We start from the raw sequence: 24,606 nt of genomic DNA, 5'->3' as shown, positions 1-24,606 counted from the left end.
GGCAAGGAACGTTTAGTTCCTTGAGTATTCTCCAAACTTCTTTCCAAAAAGAATGTATTAGCTTGCATTCCCACCAGAAGTGTAGAAATGTTCCCTTCTCTCCTCATTCACTCCAACATCTGAAGTTTTGGGATTCTGTGACATGGGCTAATCTTACTGGAGTGAGATGATATCTGAAAGTAGCCTTGATTGGCATTTCTCTGATGATTAAAGATGATAAGCATTTTTTCATGTGTTTGTAGACCATGCACCTGTCTTCTTTAGAGAAGCTTCTGTTCAAGTGTCTTGCCCACAAGGAAATTGGTTATTTGTTCATTTCTTATTGATTAGTTTGAGTTCTCTGTGGATTCTAGTTATCAGACTCTTGTTGGAAGTATAATTGCAAATATCTTCAGCTATTCTGAAGGCTGTTGCTTGCTTTACTTACTGTGCTCTTGGCTTTGCAGAAGTTTTTTAGTTTGATCAAATCCCAGTAATATATTTTTGGTATTGCTTAAATTCCCAGGGGGTTCCTCCTCATAAAAAATTCTCCCAGGCCAATTTCTTCAAGCATTTTTCCCTGTGCTCTCTTCTAGTAATTTTATAGTTTCCTGTCTTAAGAGTAAATCTTTTATCCAGTGAGAATCAATTTTTGTTGATGGTGAAAAGTGAGGGTCCAGTTTCAGTTTTCTATAGGTCACCAGTTTACCCAGCACCATTAGTTAAATAGACAATCTTTCCCCCAGTGAATGCTTTTTATTTTCTTATCAAAGATCAAATGATAATAAGTGGCTGCTGAGGAGGCAGAGCATGATGGCGGACAGGACAGATGTTTAGCCTAACTCTCCTTCATCATCAGGTGAGAGTGAGAAGGCTGGATCTTCACCGGAGTGGAGTGCTGGTGTGGACAGGCAGCTAGGGGTGTGCAGCGAAATGGTGGATTTCTGAACTTGAGGTGTAACCTGGAGGTGTGGAGTCTGTTGGAGAAATTTCAGTCCTTCTGTGGAAGTGGTGCCAGCAGCCTCAGTGGTGGCTGGAGGTGGCAGGAACTTGTCCCTCCCCCACAGAGGACTGCAGTTCCCAGTTCGTGGGGAAACTAGGTGTTTTGTGAAAAGTTTGGTGAAGTGTGGACTCCTGAGGGGAATTTGGCGGCCAGAAAGGGGTGCCGTTTGGGTGGCAGGGGGCTAGGCAGCCTGATAGAAAATTAAGGGGAAAGGATCCTGCCTAGGAAAAGGACACATTTTGAAATGTCGGAAATGGCGGCTGCCACGTGCACCTTTTCCCAGAACAGCAGATGTGAATGAATGGAATGGATAATTCCTGGCAGGGAATATTGGTGTGGACTGGTAGTTTGGGGTGAGCAGCAAACTGGCAGATTGCTGGACTCAAAGGTGTAATCCTGAGCAGTGGAGACAGATGGAAAAGTCTCGGCTCTGCTGCTGAGGTGGAAGGGGCCAGCAACAACCAGCCCCTCCCCCATGGAAGATTGTGGTTCCCAGTTCAGGGGAAACTAGGAGCTGAGTGGAAAAGTTGGTGAGGCGTGGACTCCTGCCCCAAATTTGTAGGTCAGATAGGGGTGCCATCTGGAGCAGGACAGTTGATGTTAGGTGGACAGTCAGGAAACAGAAATATTTCTAAACTTCAGAAATGGCTACTGACACAGGCACCTCCTCCTATGGGCCCAGTATGATGGTAACCCTGATAACAGCTACTGTAAATTAGGTATAAGCCTGGAAACCACTCACAGTGCCAGCTGGTGTCCAGAAAGTATATTGCAATATAAATATATTCCTACTAAAGTTGACCCCTACTTTGTATAGTTGTAAGTTTATATATATATATGAATAATAATTTTGTGGTTGGTGCCTTTTTTATTTTTTAATTTTTTCTCCTCTTTTTTCATCCTTTTCTTGTAGGAGTGATTGTTAATTTTTTTTATTAATACAATTTTTTTTTTCTCTTCTTCTTCCCTTCTTATGGTTGCTGAGAGTGCCTACATTAGATTTTTAGAGGTTTTGTTGTTGTTGTTTTTTAATTATTTTATGATTATCATTTTTGTTGTTGTAGTTTTTTGTCTGTATGTTTATTTGTTTCTGATTGTTCGTGCATCTGTGTGCTTGTATGTCTGCTAGCTTTTTTGTCTGTTTATTCACCTGTTTGGTTTCAATGTGTTTTATGTTTGGCTAAATCCATGGGTTGGCTACTTTCCCTAACTCTAATTTTCACATTCAACAAGAAAAAGGAGTATGGGGGATGACGGCTGACTGGAGCCAGCTTTCAACAGAAGCTCCAGTCCAGAGGAAGAGATAACAGCCAGAAAGAACCCAACAAAGCTAAATGAGGGGAGCCAAGCTGGGAAAAGAGATAGATAATTGCACATCTTCCCTGCTGAGGCAAGCTTTGGCTCCAAGGAAACAAATTTCAGATACAGATCTCATCCCAAAGAGGACATGTGTCTGTCCCCTCCCCTAAGAGAGTTGCTTGCTTGCTGTTGGATCTCTACTAGTGAGCGATGAACTGAGGTTCTCCTCCCTCACCCCACCAGAGAGAATTTCTGGAAGCTGGGAATCCTTTTCCAGAGAGCCCCTGCTGTGAGCCCAGGAATTCCCTTCTCTGGCAGAAAGTTTGAACAAATATTTTCCTTGCCACCTTGAACTTCCAGTTTACCCTTCCCCATCGGGCCTGGTAGTTTAGAAGTCCAACCCCTGCAGAGACCAGAATGTCTGCACTTCTTGGCTAGGACTGGGCATTGCATAGACGGAGGCAGTGCAGCTGTGCTATATCTGTGAATCCAGTAGCAGTACAGAAAGACAAAGAGGGAAAGGTAAATGACCTTGCCCTGAAAAAATGTATCTCAGCAGCGGGTGGAGACTTGGGTCTCTGCACTATGGGTGGAGATTTGGGAACTGCTGAGGTGCACGAACCCAAGTGGAGATACCTCCCACCCAATATCAACATCAATAGAGTGATCCTGCTGGGGTCTAATTTTGGGGAGTCATCTCCCCAACTCTGTGGTTTGGCAGAGGGAACCAAACCTTGTCCTATAGGGATAGCAGAGCTGCAGAACAGCAGCAACAAAGGTGTGGTGGCTGAGGGCGAAATTCTTTTGCTGTCTGGATATCCTCAAGTTTAGACTTAGCTCAGGTGGAACTTTCTCCAGCTGCCATTGAGTGCCTGAAGCAGGCAGGCTTCAGCTTCCCCTGCTGGATGTTGGCAGAGGGTGGTAACCACGAGGAGGAGGCAGTGACCCTACTTTGACTTTGGCAGGCACATACCCCTGGCACATTTGCTTATTAGACAGAACTGGGCCACAGAGACTGGGTTACAGAGATTGCCGGTGGAGCTACCAGAGACTGGGGTTACCAGAGTCTGGTAGTGAAGGGTGAGCATGGTGGGGAAAGAGGCATCAATCTCCTTGCTCCAAACCTTCTACTGGACAGGCCTTTCTGACTCCTTGGAGCACCAGAGGTGCTCAAGCCACACTTAAGCTGCCAGTAGACTCCTAATATCTAGTTGCTGGAGATCTTTTAATCTCTCTAGCTAGAGAGTGGATGCTGTTTGGGACAGTTGGTTTGGAACACTTGAACAGGACAAATCACCTGAGGACCCTCCAAGGTGGTACCCCAGTTTTGTTGTAGTGGGAAGGTTTGATTTTCCTCTTCCAGGTATTACCTGTGGGGGATGGGATGTCTTAGTTGCTTGTATTTACCCAAAGCTGAGATTGCAACCCAGAGTCACTGATTCACTAGGATTGGACAGAGATCAGCTGAATACAAGACAGAGTCACCTACCACCACTACACCAAGCAGGCCTGTAGAGTCACAGACTGTAGTACTGAATAGGTCCTTTGCAAAATTGTAGACGAAAAGCTGCAGTCACCAGTCCAAGTTCCTTGGTGAAGGGCTAGTCAACTGCAACCCCAGAAGTCTCCAATCCAATTTCACCTTAACTGCTCATCAAGCTAAACAGTGAAAAAAAATCATGGGGCAGAATCAGCGGAAAATATCTGGCAATATGAATAATCAGAACAGTTCAACTCTGCCAAGGAAAGGCAAACCAGCCAAACCAGAGGATACCATCCATAAACATATGGCTGAGATGTCAGAAATCGAATTCAGAATTTGGATAGCAAATAAGATCAACAGAATGGAAGTAAAGTTGGAGGTAGAAATTCTAGGAATAATTCAAAAGATGTCTCAAGAATTCAATGAATTCAAACACAAAATCACCAAAGATTTAGACAAATTGAGAAAAGAAGTTGCAGCCTTCCAAGATATGAGAACTACAGTAGATAGAATCCCTCAGTAACAGAATGGAGCGGGCAGAAGAAAGGATTTCTTACATCAAAGATAAAGCTTTTGAATACTCCCAAATGCTCAAAGAGGAAGAGAAGTGGAGAGCAAAAGTGGATCATTCTCTCAGAGAGCTATGGGATAATTTGAAGAAAACTAATATTCACCTTATAGGGATCCCTGAAGGCAATGAAGTAGCTTTGCAAGGCACAGAGGCTCTTCTTCATAAGATTATGAAAGAGCTTTCCAGACATGCCAAAATATTCTGAAATTCAGATAGACAGTATCAGAACCCCAGCAAGATTCGACTCAACCCGAATAAGATATCCCTTAGGCACATCATAATTAACTTCACTAAAGTTAATATGAAGGAGGAAATTCTAAAAACAGCCAGACATAAAAAAAAAACATAACCTACAAGGGGAAGAATATTAGAATAACTGCAGATTTCCCCCATGAAACCTTTCAAGCTAGAAGAGTGTGGTCATCGACCTTTAATCTCCTAAAACAAAATAACTTTCAACCCAGGATCCAGTATCCAGCTAAATTGGTTTCATTTATCATGAAGAAACTAAATACTTCAATGACATTCACATGTTCAAGAAATTTGCCATAACTAAACCAGCTCTCCAGGATATTCTCAGACCAATCCTCCAAAATGACCAGCACAATCCTCCACCACAAAAGTAAACTTACTCTGAAACTTTTGATCAAATTCCAACTTCCGCAGCAGCTAAAGGATTAAAAATGAACACTGGTCTTTTGAAAAACTCAATACCCAAAATTCTACCAGTCCTATCAATATTCTCGCTTAATGTGAATAGCTTAAATTGTCCTCTAAAGAGACACAGGCTGGCTGAATGGATACAAAAACTCAGGCCAGATATCTACTGCATACAAGAATCTCATCTTACCTTAAAAGATAAATATAGACTCCAGTTGAAGGGATGGTAATCTATATTCCAGGCAAATGGAAAGCAGAAAAAAGTAGGTATTGCAATTTTATTTGCAGATACAATAGGCTTTAAGCCAACAAAAATAAGGAAGGATAAGAATGGTCACTTCATATTTGTTAAGGGCAATACTCAATATGATGATATTTCAATTATTAATATTTATGCACCCAACCAAAATGCACCTCAATATATAAAAGAAACTCTAACAGACACAAGAAACTTAATTTCCTCCAGCTCCATAAGTACTCAGAGATTTTAACACCCCTTTAGCAGTGTTGTATAGATCCTCCAATAAGAAACTAAGCAAAGAAATTTTAGAGTTAAACTTAACCATTCAACATTTGGATATAACAGACATCTACAGAACATTTCATCCTAACAAAACTGAATGCACAGTCTTCTCATCAGCCCATGGAACATACTCCAAAATTGATCACATCATAGGTCACAAATCTAACATCAGCAAATTTAAAAGAATAGAAATTTTTCCTTGCATCTTCTTGGACCATTATGGAAGAAAAGTGGAACTCAGTAACAACAAGAATCCGCATAGTCATACACAAACATGGAAGCTAAATAACCTTATGCTAAATGATAGCTGGGTCACAGACAAGATTAAGAAGGAAATTACCAAATTTGGGGGACAAAATGATAATAAAGACATGAATTATCAGAACCTCTGGGATACTGCAAAGGCAGTCCTAAGAGGGAAATTTATAGCACTGCAAGCCTTCCTCAAGAGAACCGAAAGAGAGGAAGTTAACAACTTAATGGGACATCTCAAGCAATTGGAAAAGGAAGAACATTCCAATACCAAACCCAGCAGAAGAAAAGAAATAACCAAAATTAGAGCAGAATTAAATGAAATTGAAAACAAAAAAATTATACAACAGATCAATAAATCAAAAAGTTGGTTTTTTAAAAAAGTAATAAAATAGATAAATGTTTGGCTAACGTAACCAGGAAAAAAAATAGTAAAATCTCTAATTTCATCAATCAGAAATGGTAAAGACAAAATAACAACAGACTGCTCAGAAATTAAAAAAATCCTTAATGAATATTAAAAGAAACTTTATTCTCAGAAATATAAAAATCTGAAGGAAATTGACCAATACTTGGAAGCATTCCACCTTCCAAGACTTAGCCAGAATCAAGTGGAAATGTTGAATAGGCCTATATCAAGTTCTGAAATAGCATCAACTATGCAAAATCTCCCTAAAAAGAAGAGCCCGGGACCAGAACACAGAACACAGCCCGGGTTCACAATAGAATTCTACCAAACCTTTAAAGAGTAACTAGTACCTATATTACTCAACCTTTTTCAAAATATAGAGAAAGAAGGAATACTACCCAAGACATTCTATGAAGCAAACATCACTTTGATCCCCAAAACAGGAAAAGACCCAACAAAAAAGGAAAATTATAGACCAATATCACTAATGAATATTGTTGCAAATATATTCAACAAGATCCTAGCAAACAGAATCCAGCAACACATCAAACAAATTATACACCATGACCAAGTGGGTTTTATGCCAGGGTCTCAAGGCTGGTTTAATATACTTAAATCTATAAATATAATTCATCACATAAACAAATTAAAAAACAAAGACCATATGATTCTCTCAATTGATGCAGAAAAAGCTTTTGACAATGTTCAGCATCCCTTAATGATCACAATACTTAAGAAAACGGGTATAGAAGGAACATTTCTTAAACTGATAGAGGCCATCTACAGCAAACCTACAGCCAATATCTTATTGGATGGAGTTAAATTGAAATCATTTCCACTCAGATCAGGAACCAGACAAGGTTGTCCATTGTCTCCACTGCTCTTTAACATTGTAATGGAAGTTTCAGCCATTGCATTGGGAAGAAAAGGCGATCAAGGATATCCATATAGGGTCAAAAGATATCAAACTTTCGCTCTTTGTAGATGATATGATTGTATATCTGGAAAATACCAGGGATTCTACTACAAAACTCTTAGAAGTGATCAAGAAATACAGCAGTGTCTCAGGTTACAAAATCAACATTCATAAATCTGTAGCCTTTATATATACCAACAATAGCCAAGCTGAAAAAACAGTCAAGGACTCTATTCCATTCACAGTAGTGCCAAAGAAGATGAAATATTTGGGACTTTACCTGACAAAGGACGTGAAAGATCTCTGTAATGAGAACTATGGAACGCTAAGAAAAGAAATAGCTGAAGATGTTAACAAATGGAAAAACATACCATGCACATGGCTGGGAAGAATCAACATTGTTAAAATGTCCATACTACCCAGAGCAATATATAATTTTAATGCAATTCCTATTAAAGCTCCACTGTCATACTTTAAAGATGTTGAAAAAATAATACTTCGTTTTATATGGAATCAGAAAAAACCTCCAATAGCCAAGACATTACTCAGAATAAAAACAAAGCAGGAGGAATTATGCTATGAGACCTCAGATTATACTATAAATCGATAATGATCAAAACATCATGATACTGGCACAAAAACAGAGAAGTAGATGTATGGAACAGAGTAGAGAACCAAGAGATGAACCAGCTACTTACGGTTCTTTGATCTTTGACAAGCCAATTAAAAACACTCAGTGGGGAAAAGATTCCCTATTTAACAAATGGTGCTGGGTGAACTGGCTGATGACCTGTAAAAGACTGAAACTGGACCCACACCTCTCACCATTAACTAAGATAGACTCTCACTGGATTAAAGATTTAAACTTAGACATGAAACTATAAAAATACTAGAAGAAAGTGCAGGGGAAACTCTTTAAGGAATTGGCCTGGGTGAATATTTTATGAGAAGGATCCCCTGGGCAATTGAAGCAGCATCAAAAATACACTACTGGGACCTGATCAAACTAAAAAGTTTCTGCACATCCAAGAGCATAGTAGGTAAAGCAAGCAGATAGCCCTCAGAATGGGAGTAGATATTTGCAGGTTTAATAAACAGAATCCACGGAGAACTCAAATGTATTAGCAGGAAAAGAACAAGTGATCCCATCTCAGGGTGGGCAAGGGACTTGAAGAGAAACTTCTCTGAAGAAGACAGGTGCATGACCTGTCTTCTTGAGAAATGCTCATCAGCCTTAATCATGAGAGAAATGCAAATCAAAACTACTTTGAGATGTCATCGAACTCTAGTAAGATTAGCCCATATCACAAAATCCCCAAACCAGAGATGTTGGCGTGGATGTAGAGAAAAGGGAACACTTCTACATTGCTGGTGGGAATACAAACTGATATGGTCTTTTTTGAAATATATTTTGGAGAATACTTAGAGATCTAAAAATAGACCTGCTATTCGATCCTATAATTCCTCTACTAGGTATATATCCAGAAACCAAAAATCACATTATAATAAAGATATTTGTACCAGAATGTTTATTGCAGCCCAATTCATAATTGCTAAGTCATGGAAGAAGCCCAAGTGCCCATCAACCCATGAATGGATCAATAAGTTGTTGTATATGGAGGCGGAGCAAGATGGCAGCCGAGTAACAGCTTCCTTGCATCTGGGCACCGTGAGTCTGGGGAGATAGGACTCCAGGCGTCTCTGGCTGGTGGGAACTGCCTATCATCACTCCTATGAGGATACAGGGAGTCAGGGAGAGACTTCTGGACCCCAAGAGGAGGACTAAATCCGTGGAAAACCGGCAAGTGGTCGCGTGTGTTCAATCCGTCTAAACCCGCCCACAACTGTAAGTTCAGTAGCAGCGAGACTGCAAACCAGAAAGGCCTTACCTGTGAACTGTTTTGATGTCCTTGGACTTGGCACTGAGTTGAACTGCCTTGGGGAAGGCCTGAGCGGGAGTGCGAGAACTTTGGCCGTTGTCTAGGGCCCCAGTCTGAGCCGCTGAGCCAGACGGAGCTAATAGTGTTTGGCGGTGGGTCACACGGATCCATTGTCAGCGATCTGCCCCGGCAAGCTCCACCCTCAGGGTCGCAGAGCTAGAAACGGGTGGGAGCTGGTAACCCAGCAACCAAGTAGCCTAAGGGTGGGGTCTGAGCCGCCTTGCAGCCCTAACCCTCAGGGGCAGAGTGAGACCGGTTTTGGCACACTGAGTAAGTGGATAGCCACTTCAGCAGCGATTCCAGCAAGAAAGCTGGGAAAGCTTCTGCTCAACAAGTTTACAACTTCGAAGTGCCTTTTAAGCAGGCTGAAGAGAGATTCAGGGTGTCTACCTGCTGGGGTTTGAGTAATCAGCAGCCTCCAGTCGTATCTGAACTGTGACTAACATCTCATACCCCAGAAGACCACGTGTTGCCCAGACAATATTCAATAACATATACAAACTGCTTTGTTTTTGGTTGTGTATTTTTTTCTTTCTTTTTTTTGCTTGGTTGTTTTTTTTGTTTGTTTATTTTGACGTTGCTGATATTCTTTTGTTTTTTTAATTTCAATCTTTTCCACACAGATCCCTTTTTCTTTCTCAATTTTCCTAGTTTAATTATAATTTCCCATTGCTGCTTTTTTTAATAACTTCAACTTCATTTTTGCTAGTGTTTCTACCGATATAATTTGGTTTTTCACCCAATTTTATCCCTGTAAAGTTTTCTGTTTGCTTCTTTTGGTTTGATTTATAGCATTTTTGTCTTTCCTCTCTACTTGGTGGAGGTGGGGTACTGTGTCTGATCAGGTTAGCAAAGAGCTGCTGACCTCAAGGGAACCATGCAACTGGGCACCCCCAGAAGGTGGGGTTTTTTAAGGTTGTGTCAAAGTACCCTACTGTACACCTATATTGCCCTGTCTCCCTCTTTCTGTGCCTCTCTTCTTTTTGTCAATATTCCTTATACCCACCCCCTCTCCTTTCTCTATCTTTCTTTTTTTCTTATCACTCGGTCCTCCTTTCTTTCATCCCCTTTTTTTTTGCTCTTCAACCTTCTCACACTTCTGGTCCTGTAACCTTTAGTCCACAGGCACAAGAACTTAAAGAGCAAGAGGAAGTGAAAGGAAAATTAGGGCAAGCAAACAGATAAAAGAAATCACTCATGAGGAAGAATCAGCAGAAAACTCCAGGCAACATGAAGAACCAGTCTAGAACAACCCCACCAAGGGACCATGAGGTAGCTACTGCAGATGATTCCACCAGTATAGAAATGTTAGGAATGACAGAAAGGGAATTTAGAATACACATGTTGAAAACAATGAAAGAAATGATGGAAACAATGAAGGAAATTGCTAATAAAGTGGAAAATAACCAAAAGGAAATCCAAAAACAGAATCAAATAAGAGATGAACGATATGAAGAATATAAAAAGGATATAGCAGACCTGAAGGAACTGAAACAGTCAATTAGGGAACTTAAAGATGCAATGGAAAGTATCAGCAACAGGTTAGACCATGCAGAAGAAAGAATTTCAGAGGTAGAAGACAAAGTTCTTGAGATAACTCAGACAGTAAAAGAGGCAGAAAAGAAGAGAGAGAAAGCAGAACGTTCACTGTCAGAATTATGGGACTTTATGAAGAGTTCCAACATACGAGTTATAGGAATTCCAGAAGGGGAAGAAGAATGCCCCAGAGGAATGGAAGCCATACTAGAGAATATTATAAAAGAAAATTTCCCAAACATCACCAAAGATTCTGACACACTGCTTTCAGAGGGATATCGGACCCCGGGTCGCCTCAACTCTAACCGAGCTTCTCCAAGACACATTGTGATGAACCTGTCCAAAGTCAAGACAAAAGAAAAGATTCTGCAAGCTGCCAGGAGTAAGCGCCAGTTGACCTACAGGGGCAAATCCATCAGAGTAACCACAGACTTCTCTAATGAAACTTTCCAAGCAAGAAGACAATGGTCATCTACCTTTAATCTACTTAAACAGAACAATTTTCAGCCCAGAATTCTGTACCCTGCTAAGCTAAGCTTCAAAATTGACGGAGAAATCAAATCATTTACGGATATACAAACATTGAGGAAATTCGCCACAACAAGACCAGCTCTACAGGAAATACTTCAACCTGTTCTGCACACTGACCACCACAATGGATCAGCAGCAAAGTAAGAACTCAGAAATCAAAGGACAGAACCTAACCTCCACACTGATGCAAAAGATAAAACTAACCAATGGACTCTCACCAAATAAGACGAATAGAATACTACCACACTTATCCATTATCTCAATAAATGTTAATGGCTTGAATTCCCCACTGAAGAGACATAGATTGGCTGACTGGATTAAAAAACACAAGCCATCCATTTGCTGTCTGCAAGAAACACACCTGGCTTCAAAAGACAAATTAAAGCTCCGAGTCAAGGGTTGGAAGACAATTTTTCAGGCAAATGGAATTCAGAAGAAAAGAGGAGTTGCAATCTTATTTTCAGATACATGTGGATTTAAAGCAACTAAAGTCAAAAAAGACAAAGATGGTCACTTTATATTGGTCAAGGAAAAAAATACAACAGGAAGACATTTCAATTCTAAATATTTATGCACCCAATTTAAATGCTCCCAGATTCTTGAAGCAGACCTTACTCAGTCTGAGCAATATGATATCTGATAATATCATCATAACAGGGGACTTTAACACACCTCTTACAGAGCTGGACAGATCCTCTAAACAGAAATTAAACAAAGATGTAAGAGATTTAAATGAGACCCTAGACCAACTATGCTTGATAGACGTATATAGAACACTCCACCCCAAAGATAAAGAATATACATTCTTCTCATCACCCCATGGAACATTCTCCAAAATTGATCATATCCTGGGACACAAAACAAATATCAACAGAATCAAAAGAATTGAAATTTTACCTTGTATCTTTTCAGACCATAAGGCACTAAAGGTGGAACTCAACTCTAACAAAAATGCTCAACCCCACCCAAAGGCATGGAAATTAAACAATCTTCTGTTGAATAACAGATGGGTGAAGGAAGAAATAAAACAAGAAATCATTAACTTCCTTGAACATAACAACAATGAAGACACAAGCTACCAAAACCTGTGGGATACTGCAAAAGCAGTTTTGAGAGGAAAATTCATCGCTTTAGATGCCTACATTCGAAAAACAGAAAGAGAGCACATCAACAATCTCACAAGAGATCTTATGGAATTGGAAAAAGAAGAACAATCTAAGCCTAAACCCAGTAGAAGAAAAGAAATATCCAAAATCAAATCAGAGATCAATGAAGTTGAAAACAAAAGAATCATTCAGAAAATTAATGAAACAAGGAGTTGGTTTTTTGAAAAAATAAATAAAATAGATAAACCATTGGCCAGACTAACTAGAAATAGAAAAGTAAAATCTCTAATAACCTCAATCAGAAACGATAAAGGGGAAATAACAACTGATCCCACAGAGATACAAGAGATCATCTCTGAATACTACCAGAAACTCTATGCCCAGAAATTTGACAATGTGAAGGAAATGGATCAATATTTGGAATCACACCCTCTCCCTAGACTTAGCCAGGAAGAAATAGACCTCCTGAACAGACCAATTTCAAGCACTGAGATCAAAGAAACAATAAAAAAGCTTCCAACTAAAAAATGCCCTGGTCCAGATGGCTTCACTCCAGAATTCTATCAAACCTTCAAGGAAGAGCTTATTCCTGTACTGCAGAAATTATTCCAAAAAATTGAGGAAGAAGGAATCTTCCCCAACACATTCTATGAAGCAAACATCACCCTGATACCAAAACCAGGAAAAGACCCAAGCAAAAAGGAGAATTTCAGACCAATCTCACTCATGAATATAGATGGAAAAATTCTCAACAAAATCCTAGCCAATAGATTACAGCTTATCATCAAAAAAGTCATTCATCATGATCAAGTAGGCTTCATCCCAGGGATGCAAGGCTGGTTTAACATATGCAAGTCCATAAACGTTATCCACCATATTAACAGAGGCAAAAATAAAGATCACATGATCCTCTCAATAGATGCAGAAAAAGCATTTGATAAAATCCAGCATCCTTTTCTAATTAGAACACTGAAGAGTATAGGCATAGGTGGCACATTTCTAAAACCGATTCAAGCTATCTATGACAAACCCACAGCCAATATTTTACTGAATGGAGTAAAACTGAAAGCTTTTCCTCTTAGAACTGGAACCAGACAAGGTTGTCCTCTGTCACCTTTACTATTCAACATAGTGCTGGAAGTTCTAGCCAATACAATTAGGCAAGACAAGGAAATAAAGGGAATCCAAATGGGAGCAGAGGAGGTCAAACTCTCCCTCTTTGCTGACGACATGATCTTATACTTAGAGGACCCCAAAGAGTCAACCACAAGACTCCTAGAAGTCATCAGAAAATACAGTAATGTTTCAGGATATAAAATCAATGTCCACAAGTCAGTAGCCTTTGTGTACACCAATAACAGTCAAGATGAGAAGCTAATTAAGGACACAACTCCCTTCACCATAGTTTCAAAGAAAATGAAATACCTAGGAATATACCTAACGAAGGAGGTGAAGGACCTCTATAAAGAAAACTATGAAATCCTCAGAAAGGAAATAGCAGAGGATATTAACAAATGGAAGAACATACCATGCTCATGGATGGGAAGAATCAACATTGTTAAAATGTCTATACTTCCCAAAGCAATCTACCTATTCAATGCCATTCCTATCAAAGTACCTACATCGTACTTTCAAGATTTGGAAAAAATGATTCTGCGTTTTGTATGGAACCGGAAAAAACCCCGTATAGCTAAGGCAGTTCTTAGTAACAAAAATAAAGCTGGGGGCATCAGCATACCAGATTTTAGTCTGTACTACAAAGCCATAGTGCTCAAGACAGCATGGTACTGGCACAAAAACAGAGACATAGACACTTGGAATCGAATTGAACACCAAGAAATGAAACTAACATCTTACAACCACCTAATCTTTGATAAACCAAACAAGAACTTACCTTGGGGGAAAGACTCCCTATTCAATAAATGGTGTTGGGAGAACTGGATGTCTACATGTAAAAGACTGAAACTGGACCCACACCTTTCCCCACTCACAAAAATTGATTCAAGATGGATAAAGGACTTAAATTTAAGGCATGAAACAATAAAAATCCTCAAAGAAAGCATAGGAAAAACACTGGAAGATATTGGCCTGGGGGAAGACTTCATGAAGAAGACTGCCATGACAATGGCAACAACAACAAAAATAAACAAATGGGACCTCATTAAACTGAAAAGCTTCTGTACAGCTAAGGAGACAGTAACCAAAGCAAAGAGACAACCTACACAATGGGAAAGGATATTTGCATATTTTCAATCAGACAAAAGCTTGATAACCAGGATCTATAGAGAACTCAAATTAATCCACATGAAAAAAGCCAACAATCCCTTATATCAATGGGCAAGAGACATGAATAGAACTTTCTCTAAAGACGACAGACGAATGGCTAACAAACACATGAAAAAATGTTCATCATCTCTATATATTAGAGAAATGCAAATCAAAACAACCCTGAGATATCATCTAACCCCAGTGAGAATGGCCCACATCACAAAATCTCAAAACTGCAGATGCTGGCGTGGATGTGGAGAGAAGGGAACACTTTTACACTGCTGGTGGGACTGCAAACTAGTACAACCTTTCTGGAAGGAAGTATGGAGAAACCTCAAAGCACTCAACCTAGACCTCCCATTCGATCCTGCAATCCCATTACTGGGCATCTACCCAGAAGGAAAAAAATCCTTTTATCATAAGGACACTTGTACTAGACTGTTTATTGCAGCTCAATTTACCATTGCCAAAATGTGGAAACAGCCTAAATGCCCACCAACCCAGGAATGGATTAACAAGCTGTGGTATATGTATACCATGGAATACTATTCAGCCATTAAAAAAAACGGAGACTTTACATCCTTCGTATTAACCTGGATGGAAGTGGAAGACATTATTCTTAGTAAAGCATCACAAAAATGGAGAAGCATGAATCCTATGTACTCAATCTTGATATGAGGACAATTAATGACAATTAAGGTTATGGGGGGGGAAGCAGAAAGAAGGATGGAGGGAGGAGGGTGGGGCCTTAGTGTGTGTCACATTTTATGGGGGCAAGACATGATTGCAAGAGGGACTTTACCTAACAATTGCAATCAGTGTAACTTGCTTATTGTACCCTCAATGAATCCCCAACAATAAAAAAATAAATAAATAAATAAAAAAAAATAAGTTGTTGTATATGTACACCATGGAATACTATGCAGCTTTAAAGAAAGATGGAGACTTTACCTCTTTCATGTTTACATGGATGAAGCTGTAAAATATTCTTCTTAGCAAAGTATCTTAAGAATAGAAGAAAAAGTATTCAATGTACTCAGCCCTAGTATGAAACTAATTTATAGCTTTCATATGAAAGCTATTACCCTATTATAGCACAAAAATATGGGGAAAGGGTCAAAGGACAGGAGGGGAGTAGGGAGGATGGGTGGAGGGAGGGTTAATGGTGGGACCACACCTACAGTGTATCTTAGAAGGGTACAGGTGAAACTTACTAAATGCAGAATATAAATGTCTAAACACAATAACTAAGAAAATGCCATGAAGGCTATGTTAACCATTTCAATGAAAATATTTCAAATTGTATATAAAACCAGCACATTGTACTCCATGATTGCATTAATGTATATAGCTATGATTTAATAAAAAAAATAAATAAGTGGCTGGGTTCATCTCTTGGTTCTCTGTTCTGTTCCATATATCTACCTCTCTGTTTTTATGCCAGTACCATGCTATTTTGATCAGTATAGATTTATAGTATAGCCTGAAGTCTGGTAACGTGATGCCTCCTGATTTGTTTTTATTTTTGAGTAATGTCTTGGCTATACGAGGTTTTTTCTCATTCCATATAAAGTCACATCTTTTATGTTTATGTAGCTGGAGCTGTAACATATTCTTCTAGTAAAGTATCTCAAGAATGGAAGAAAAAGTATCCAATGTACTCAATCCTATTATGAAACCATATTGGTTTCATAATACAATATATTTATACAAATGATAAAACAAAACTATAGTCCAGAAAGAAAGAGGGAAGAGGAGAGGGGAGGGAGGAGGTGGAAAGAAGGGAGGGTATTTGGTGCGATCTCATTTATTGTGCATAATGCAATGGTACACTTTAAAACTATTAAATGCAGAGTATAAATGTCTTACCAGAACAAATAAGTGAGGTGATGGTTATGTTAACAAGTTTGATGTAAGCTTTCCACATTGTATCATAAATTAGCACATTGTACCCCATACATGTATTAATGTACATAGTTATGATTTATTTTAAGAAATTTAAAAAAGGAAACAAACCAGTCACAAAATGACAAAAAAAAAAAATTTAGAAGTGCATCATGGTCCCATTCTTATACAATTTCTGCCTATTTATCTAGCTATATAGCTAAAAAGGTCTCTTTTTATTTATATCTAAATATGTCTGGTTATTAATAAGGAATGAAAGTTTGAGTGTGGATGTTTTAAAATTTTTTTCTATGCACTGATTTGTGTTACTTGAACAATTAATAATACACATCTACCATGTTTATAAAAACACAATTCATTACTTTCCATTCATTGCCCTAGAGCAGTGGTTCTCAACCTTCCTAATGCCATGACTCTTTAATACAGTTCCTCATGTTGTGGAACTGTAAAATTATTTTCGTTGCTACTTCATAACTGTAATTTTGCTACTGCTTTCTGATGGTATTAGGCGACCCCTGTGAAGGGGTCATTCAACCCCCAAAGGGGTCACAACCCACAGGTTGAGAACTGCTGCCCTAGAGTTATAGTAGTACTCAAATTAAAAATATATTCTGGCCCTCCTCTGTTGTATATTTTATACTCAAATTAGTTTTATATAAACTATATAAACTTTACCTTTTCTGGTGGTACTTATCTGATAAACTTTACTTCTTTTTAAAATTTATAATCATACATATACTTCTTTTCTCTCTGAAAATTTCAAAATTAGTCACCTTAAAAACTAAAACAGGTACACAAATATAAATGAGCACATTTTAAAAATGCCTACTATGTGCCTACACATGCTTTCCCATATACAGGTTGAGCACCTCTAGGGCAAAAATTCAAAACCTAAAATGTTCCTATTCCAGAATTTCTCTTTATGCTGAGTCCTTGGTCTTGGGGGTCAAAGAAATAACCAAAATTAAATCAGAAATAAATGAAATTGAAAACAAAATAATTATTCAGAAAATTAATGAAATAAAAAGTTGCTTCTTTAAAAAGATAAAAAAAAATCAATAAACCTTTGGCCAGATTAACCAGAAACAGAAAAGTAAAATCCCTAATCACCTCAATCAGAAATGAAAAAGGGGAAATAAAAGTGAATATCGCAGAGATACAAGGGGTGTTTGGAGGGACCAAACAAACCAACTTCTATTGTGGCAGAAGATTTTTTTCTCTTTAATTCCATGGTTCCTACAACTGCTATCAACCATCCCAGACATTTCCTTGGTTTCCAGTGATGGTCTGGTTGGGTGTGTGTGTCCATGTTGACATAGATGAATGTATTGAATCATTAAAGCATATATTGAGAAGGTATCTTCACATAACTGCAATTCTGTGTATGGAAGATTTTCTGTCATTACTATGATTTTGCCAGGTACCTGTTAGAAACTGGGAGAACATGCAGAGTAGAATGTTTTAGTATTAAGTCTTCATATTTTAATAATAAGTATTAAGTCAACATCATTACCCAGCCCCCCCCCCAAAAGTCTTGAGTCTCAACAGGTGGAAAAAAGCCACAGGCAAAACTGATACCTAAACCCTCTGACATTTGCCGTATTAACTTGAAGTGAGATAAAAAAACAAAGACATGACAACTCATTTGTGCTGAAAAGAAATTATAGAGAAACTATTTGTACAAGAGTTACTTTTTTCAATCATATTTTACTACCAAAATGAATAAACTGCTTTTTTTGTCTTCAAAAATCACATTTGACCTTTTATTATAAAATAAATAGATACTAACTTTAAAATTAAGGTGATAAAGGTTTATAAAGATGATTAAATTGACTTATAATCTCAATAGCTACGATGATCACTGAAGACATTCTGGTAAATATGCTTCAGATCCTGTTTCTACATCTGGTTTTGTGTTTATTTTTCCCTTAAATTTGACTTACTTAAAATTTATTAATTTTTTTTCCATTAAGAGGGAATGGAATGACACTTTTCAAATTATCTTAACGATTATTTTAATTACTATATGCTATGTTATCTACATTTAAGCATAACTTATTTTATCAGTTTTCTATTGTTTGGCATTTAGAGCTCCTAAAAGTTGGCTAAATAGTAATTCTAGAAATGCAAAACCTTTTCTGAGTTTTGACATTTTCCCATTTCTTAATAAAAAGTAGTAAATACCATCACTAAATTTGTGTCATTTTTTATCTTTGAGTATAGTGTCAAACAATTTACTTGTGATGTGTTTGTAGATCAGAGCTACCTTTGAGGAGTACAAATTTGATGTTTTTAAAGCTTTCTTTTATATAAACTTAGCTCTGAGAAATTTACAAACAGCACTACATATAAGGATAATAGACTAGTTTTTCTAAGTTCATTTATATGTTTGTTTATTTTATTTTATTTTATTTATTTATTTTTATTAAATCATAGCTGTGTACATTAGTATGATCATGGGGCACCATACGCTTGGTTCATAGATCATTTGACACATTTTCATCACACTAGTTAACATAGCTTTCGTAGCATTTTCTTAGTTATTTTGCTAAGACCTTTACATTCCACATTTACTAGGATTCACATATACCCTTGTAAGATGCACCGCAGGTGTAATCCCATTAATCCCTCTCCCTCCACCTACCTCCCCCTTCCCTTTCCCCCTTCTCCCTATTCTTAGGTTGTAACTGGGTTATAGCTTTCATGTGAAGGTCCTACATTAGTTTCATAATAAGGGTGAGTACATTCGGTACTTTTTCTTCCATTCTTGAGACACTTTACTAAGAAGAATATGTTCCAGCTCCATCCATGTAAACATGAAAGAGGTAAAGTCTCCATCTTTTTTTAAGGCTGCATAATATTCCATGGTGTACATATACCACAATTTATTAATCCATTCATGGATCGATGGGCTTTTTCCATGACTTAGCAATTATGAATAGGGCTGCAATAAATATTCTGATACAAATATTTTTGTCATGGTGTGATTTTTGGTCTTCTGGGTATATGTCCAGTAGAGGGATTACAGGATTGAATGGCAGATCTATTTTTAGATCTCTAAGTGTTCTCCATATCTCTTTCCAAAAGGAATGTATTCATTTGCATTCCCACCAGCAGTGCAAAAGTGTTCCCTTTTCTCCACATCCACGCCAACATCTCTGGTCTTGGGATTTTATGATATAGGCTAGTCTCACTGAAGTTAGATGATATCTCAAAGTAGTTTTGATTTGCATTTCTCTGATGATTAAAGATGATGAGCATTTTTTCATATGTCTGAAGGCCGTGCACCTGTCTTCTTCAGAGAAGTTTCAGAGAAGTCCCTTGCCCAGCCTGAGATGGGATCCCTTGTTCTTTTCTTGCTAATGCGTTTGAGTTCTCTGTGGATTCTGGTTATTAAACCTTTGTTGGAGACATAACCTGCAAATATCTTCTCCCATTCTGAGGGCTGTTTGTTTGCTTTACTTACTGTGTTCTTGGCTGTGCAGAAGCTTTTTAGTTCGATCAAGTCCCAATAGTGTATTTTTGAAGCAGCTTCAATTGCCTGGGGGTCCTTCTCATAAAAAACTCGCCCAACCCAATTTCTTCAAGGGTTTTCCCTGCACTCTCTTCTAGTATTTTTATAGTTTCATGTCTTAGGTTTAAATCTTTAATCCAGTGAGAGTCTATCTTGGTTAATGGTGAGAGGTGTGGGTCCGGTTTCAGTTTTCTACAGGTTGCCAGCCAGTTCACCCAGCACCATTTGTTAAATAGGGAATCTTTTCCCCACTGAATGTTTTTAATTGGCTTGTCAAAGATTAAATAACGGTAATTAGCTGGATTCATCTCTTGGTTCTCTATTCTGTTCCAGACATCTACTTCTCTGTTTTTGTGCCAGTACCATGCTGTTTTGATCACTATCGATTTGTAGTATAGTCTGAGGTCTGGTAGCGTGATTCCTCCTGCTTTGTTTTTATTTTTGAGTAATGTCTTGGCTATTCGAGGTTTTTTCTGATTCCATATAAAACGAAGTATTGTTTTTTTAAGATCTTTAAAGTATGACAGTGGAGCTTTAATGGGGATTGTGTTGAAATTGTATATTGCTTTGGGTAGTATGGACACTTTAACAATGTTGATTCTTCCCAACCATGAGCATGGTATATTTTTCCATTTGTTAACATTCTCAGCTATCTCTTTTCTTAGAGTTTCATAGTTCTCTTTATATAGATCTTTCACGTCCTTTGTTAGATAAACTCCCAAGTATTTCATCTTCTTTGGCACTACTGTGAATGGGATAGAGTCCTTAATTGTTTTTTCAACTTGACTATTTTTGGTATATATAAAGGCTACTGATTTATGAATGTTGATTTTGTAACCTGAGACACTGCTGTATTCCTTGATCACTTCTAAGAGTTTTGTAGTAGAGTCCCTAGTATTCTCCAGATATACAATCATATCATCTGCGAAGAGTGAAAGTTTGATCTCTTCTGACCCTATGTGGATACCCTTGATCGCCTTTTCTTCCCTAATTGCGGTGGCTAAAACTTCCATTACAATTTTGAAAAGCAATGGAGACAATGGGCAGCCTTGTCTGGTTCCTGATCTGAGTGGAAATGATTCCAATTTAACTCCATTCAATATGATATTGACTGTGGGTTTGCTGTAGATGGTCTCTATCAGTTTAAGAAATGTCCCTTCTATACCAATTTTCTTAAGTGTTCTGATCATGAAGGGATGTTGGATGTTATCAAATGCTTTTTCTGCATTGATTGAGAGGATCATATGGTCTTTGTTTTTTAATTTGTTTATGGGCTGAATTACGTTTATAGAGTTAAGTATATTGAACCAGCCTTGAGACCCTGGGATAAAACTGACTTGGTCATGATGTATGATTTGTTTGATATGTTGCTGGATTCTGTTTTTTAGAATCTTGTTGAATATTTTTGCATCTATGTTCATTAGTGATATTGGTCTATAATTTTCTTTTCTTGTTGGGTCTTTTCCTGGTTTGGGGATCAGGGTGATGTTTGCTTCATAGAACGTGTTGGGTATTCTTCCTTCTTTTTCTACCTTTTGGAACAGGTTGAGTAATATAGGTACTAGTTCCTCTTTAAAGGTTTGGTAGAATTCTGACATAAACCATCTGGTCTTGGGCTTTTCTTTTTGGGGAGATTTTGTATGGTTGATGTTATTTCCAAACTTGATATGGGCCTGTTCAACATTTCCACTTTATTTTGGTTAAGTCTTGGAAGGTGACGTGCTTCCAAGTAACGGTCAATTTCCTTCAGATTTTCGTATTTCTGAGAGTAAAGTTTCTTGTAATATTCATTAAGGATTTTTTGGATTTCTGAGGAGTCTGTTGTTATTTTGTCTTTGTTATTTCTGATTGATGAGATTAGAGATTTTATTCTTTTTTTCCTGATTAGGTTGGCCAAAGGTTTATCTATTTTATTGACCTTTTCAGCTTTTTCATTTATTGATCTGTTGTATTATTCTTTTGTTTTCAGTTTCATTTAATTCTGCTCTAATTTTGGTTATTTCTTTTCTTCTACTGGGTTTGGGGTTGGACTGTTCTTCCTTTTCCAGTTGCTTGAGATGTCCCATTAAGTTGTTAACTTCCTCTTTTTCCATTCTTTTGAGGAAGGCTTGCAGTGCTATAAATTTCCCTCTTAGAACTGCCTTTGCGGTGTCCCAGAGGTTCTGATAGTTTGTGTCTTCATTGTTGTTTTGTTCCAAAAAATTGGCGATTTCTTTCTTAATCTCATCTCTGACCCAGCTATCATTCAGCATAAGGTTATTTAACTTCCATGTTTTTGTATGAGTATGCAGATTCCTGTTGTTACTCAGCTCAAGTTTTATTCCATGGTGGTCCGAGAAGATGCATGGAATAATTTCTATTCCTTTAAATTTACTGAGGTTAGACTTGTGACCTAAGATGTGATCAATTCTGGAGTAAGTTCCGTGGTCTGATGAGAAGTATGTGTATTCAGTTTTGTTGGGATGAAATGTTCTGTAGATGTCTGCTAAATCTAAATGCTGGATGGTTAGATTTAAATCTAGAATTTCTTTACTCAGTTTTTTGTTGGAGGATCGTTCCATCACTGCCAAAGGACTGTTAAAATCTCCGACTATTATAGAGTTGAAGGAAATCAAGTTGCTCATGTCTGTTAGAGTTTCTCTTATAAATTGAGGTGCATTCTGGTTGCATACATAGATATTAATAATTGAAATCTCATCATATTGAGTCTTACCCTTAACAAATATGAAGTGACCATTTTTGTCCTTCCTTACTTTTGTTGGTTTAAAGCCTACTGTATCGGCAAATAAAATTGCAACTCCTGCTTTTTTCTGGTTACCATTTGCCTGAAATATGGATGACCATCCTTTCACCCTGAGTCTGTATTTGTCTTTTAGGTTAAGATGTGACTCTTGTATGCAACCAATATCTGCCTTGAGTTTTTGTATCCAGTTAGCTAAGCTATGCCTCTTTAGAGGACAGTTTAAGCCATTCACATTAATGGAGAGTATTGATAAGTCTGGTGGAATTTTGGGTATCGAGTTTTTCAAAGGTCCAGTGGACATTTTTAATCCTTTCACCAGTGTGGAAGTTGGAGTTTGATCCAAAGTTTCTGAGTGAGTTTACTTTTATGGTATAGGATTGGGTTGGCCATTGTGGAGGATAGGTCTGAGAATATCCTGAAGAGCTGGTTTACTTATGGGAAATTTTTTCAACATATGAATGTCATGGAAGTATTTAATTTCTCCATCATAAATGAAACTCAGTTTAGCTGGATACAAGATCCTGGGTTGAATGTTATTTTGCTTTAGGAGATTAAAAGTCGATGACCACCCTCTTCTGGCTTGAAAAGTTTCAGCAGAGAGATCTGCAGTTATTCTAATATTCTTTCCTTTGTACGTAATAGCTCTCTTTCGCCGGGCTGCTTTGAGAATCTTCTGTTTCATGTTAACTTTAGTGAAGCTAATTATGATATGCCTGGGGGATGACTTATTGGGGTTGAATTGTGCTGGGGTTCTGAAGCTGTCTGCTATCTGAATTTCAGATTCTCTAGGCATGTCTGGAAAATTTTCTTTTATAATTTCATGCAGAAGGGCCTCTGTGCCCTTTGAGGCCACTTCATCATTCTCCGAAATCCCAATTATTCGTATGTTGCTTTTCTTCGAATTATCTGAGAGTTCTATGAGTGAGTGATTCATTTTTGCTCTCCATTTCTCTTCCTGTTTGAGAGTTTGGGAGCGTTCAAAGGCTTTATCTTCGATGTCGGAGATCCTTTCTTCTGCTTGGTCCATTCTGTTGCTAAGGGATTCTACTGTATTTTTCATATCTTTGAGGGCTGCAAATTCTTGTTTCAGTGTGTCTAAGTCTTTGGTGGTTTTGTCTTTAAATTCATTAAATTCTTGAGAAAGCTTTTGAATTTCTCCATGAATTCCTAATTCCATTTTGTTAATCTTGTTTGCCATCCAAATTCTGAATTCGATTTCTGACATCTCAGCCAGTTTGTGAATGGGATCTTCAATTACATCTGCCGTATCTTTCCTTGGGAGGGTTGATCTATTCTGGTTATTCATGTTACCGAAGGTTTCTGCTGATTCCGCCCCATGATTGTTTTACTCCCTTTGATTTTCCTCTGGTGTTTTGTTGAGGACCCGTACAGTGCTGTGGCCTGAGAAACTGGGGCCCTGTTTGGTGTAGAGGGGCTAAATGGTTCTGTCTTGTTTTCAGCTGGTTTCTATGTTACCCTAGTGAAACAGTTACTCTGGGTTGAAGTCTCAGCTGTGGAGAAATACCAGCAATTAAGTCACCCCACCCACCACAGGCAACAAATGGAAAAGGAAAATCAAACCTTCCTACAACCACACACCCAGGGTACCACCTAGATAGTCCCCAGGTGAGTGACTCAGTTCAAAATGTCCAAGTCAATTGTCTCAGTCAGCAGCTGCCTCGGGTGGGAGAGTTCAAGAGGTCCCTGGGAACTAGATCACAGGGGTCTGGTGACTGCTCTAAAATGGCTTGCTCCAGTGCTGCGTGGAGTCAGTAAGAGCCACCAGTAAATAGATCAGTCTGGGAAGATTGATGCCTCCTTCCCCACCTTGAAGCTCTGTCACACCCAGTCGCTGCTAGCCCCACAGGGCTGTGACCCAGTCCGTTGTCTGCAGTAAGCATATTCTCCAGGGGTTTGCACCTGCCTAAGTCACAGGGTAGTCTGTGTCTGCTCAACTAGCCTGCTATC

General features: G+C 38.2%; 1 protein-coding gene across 6 annotated transcripts in view; it reads left to right on the top strand.

The window, feature by feature from the left end:
* Positions 1–24,606, top strand: part of LOC128560148 (TRPM8 channel-associated factor 2-like) — a 68,484-nt gene that overhangs the window by 10,635 nt on the left and 33,243 nt on the right. The window lies entirely within an intron of this gene.

The sequence above is a fragment of the Nycticebus coucang genome, chromosome 11, assembly GCF_027406575.1.
Source record: "Nycticebus coucang isolate mNycCou1 chromosome 11, mNycCou1.pri, whole genome shotgun sequence".
Classification (NCBI taxonomy): domain Eukaryota; kingdom Metazoa; phylum Chordata; class Mammalia; order Primates; family Lorisidae; genus Nycticebus; species Nycticebus coucang.
This window is presented reverse-complemented; position numbering and strand designations above follow the sequence as displayed.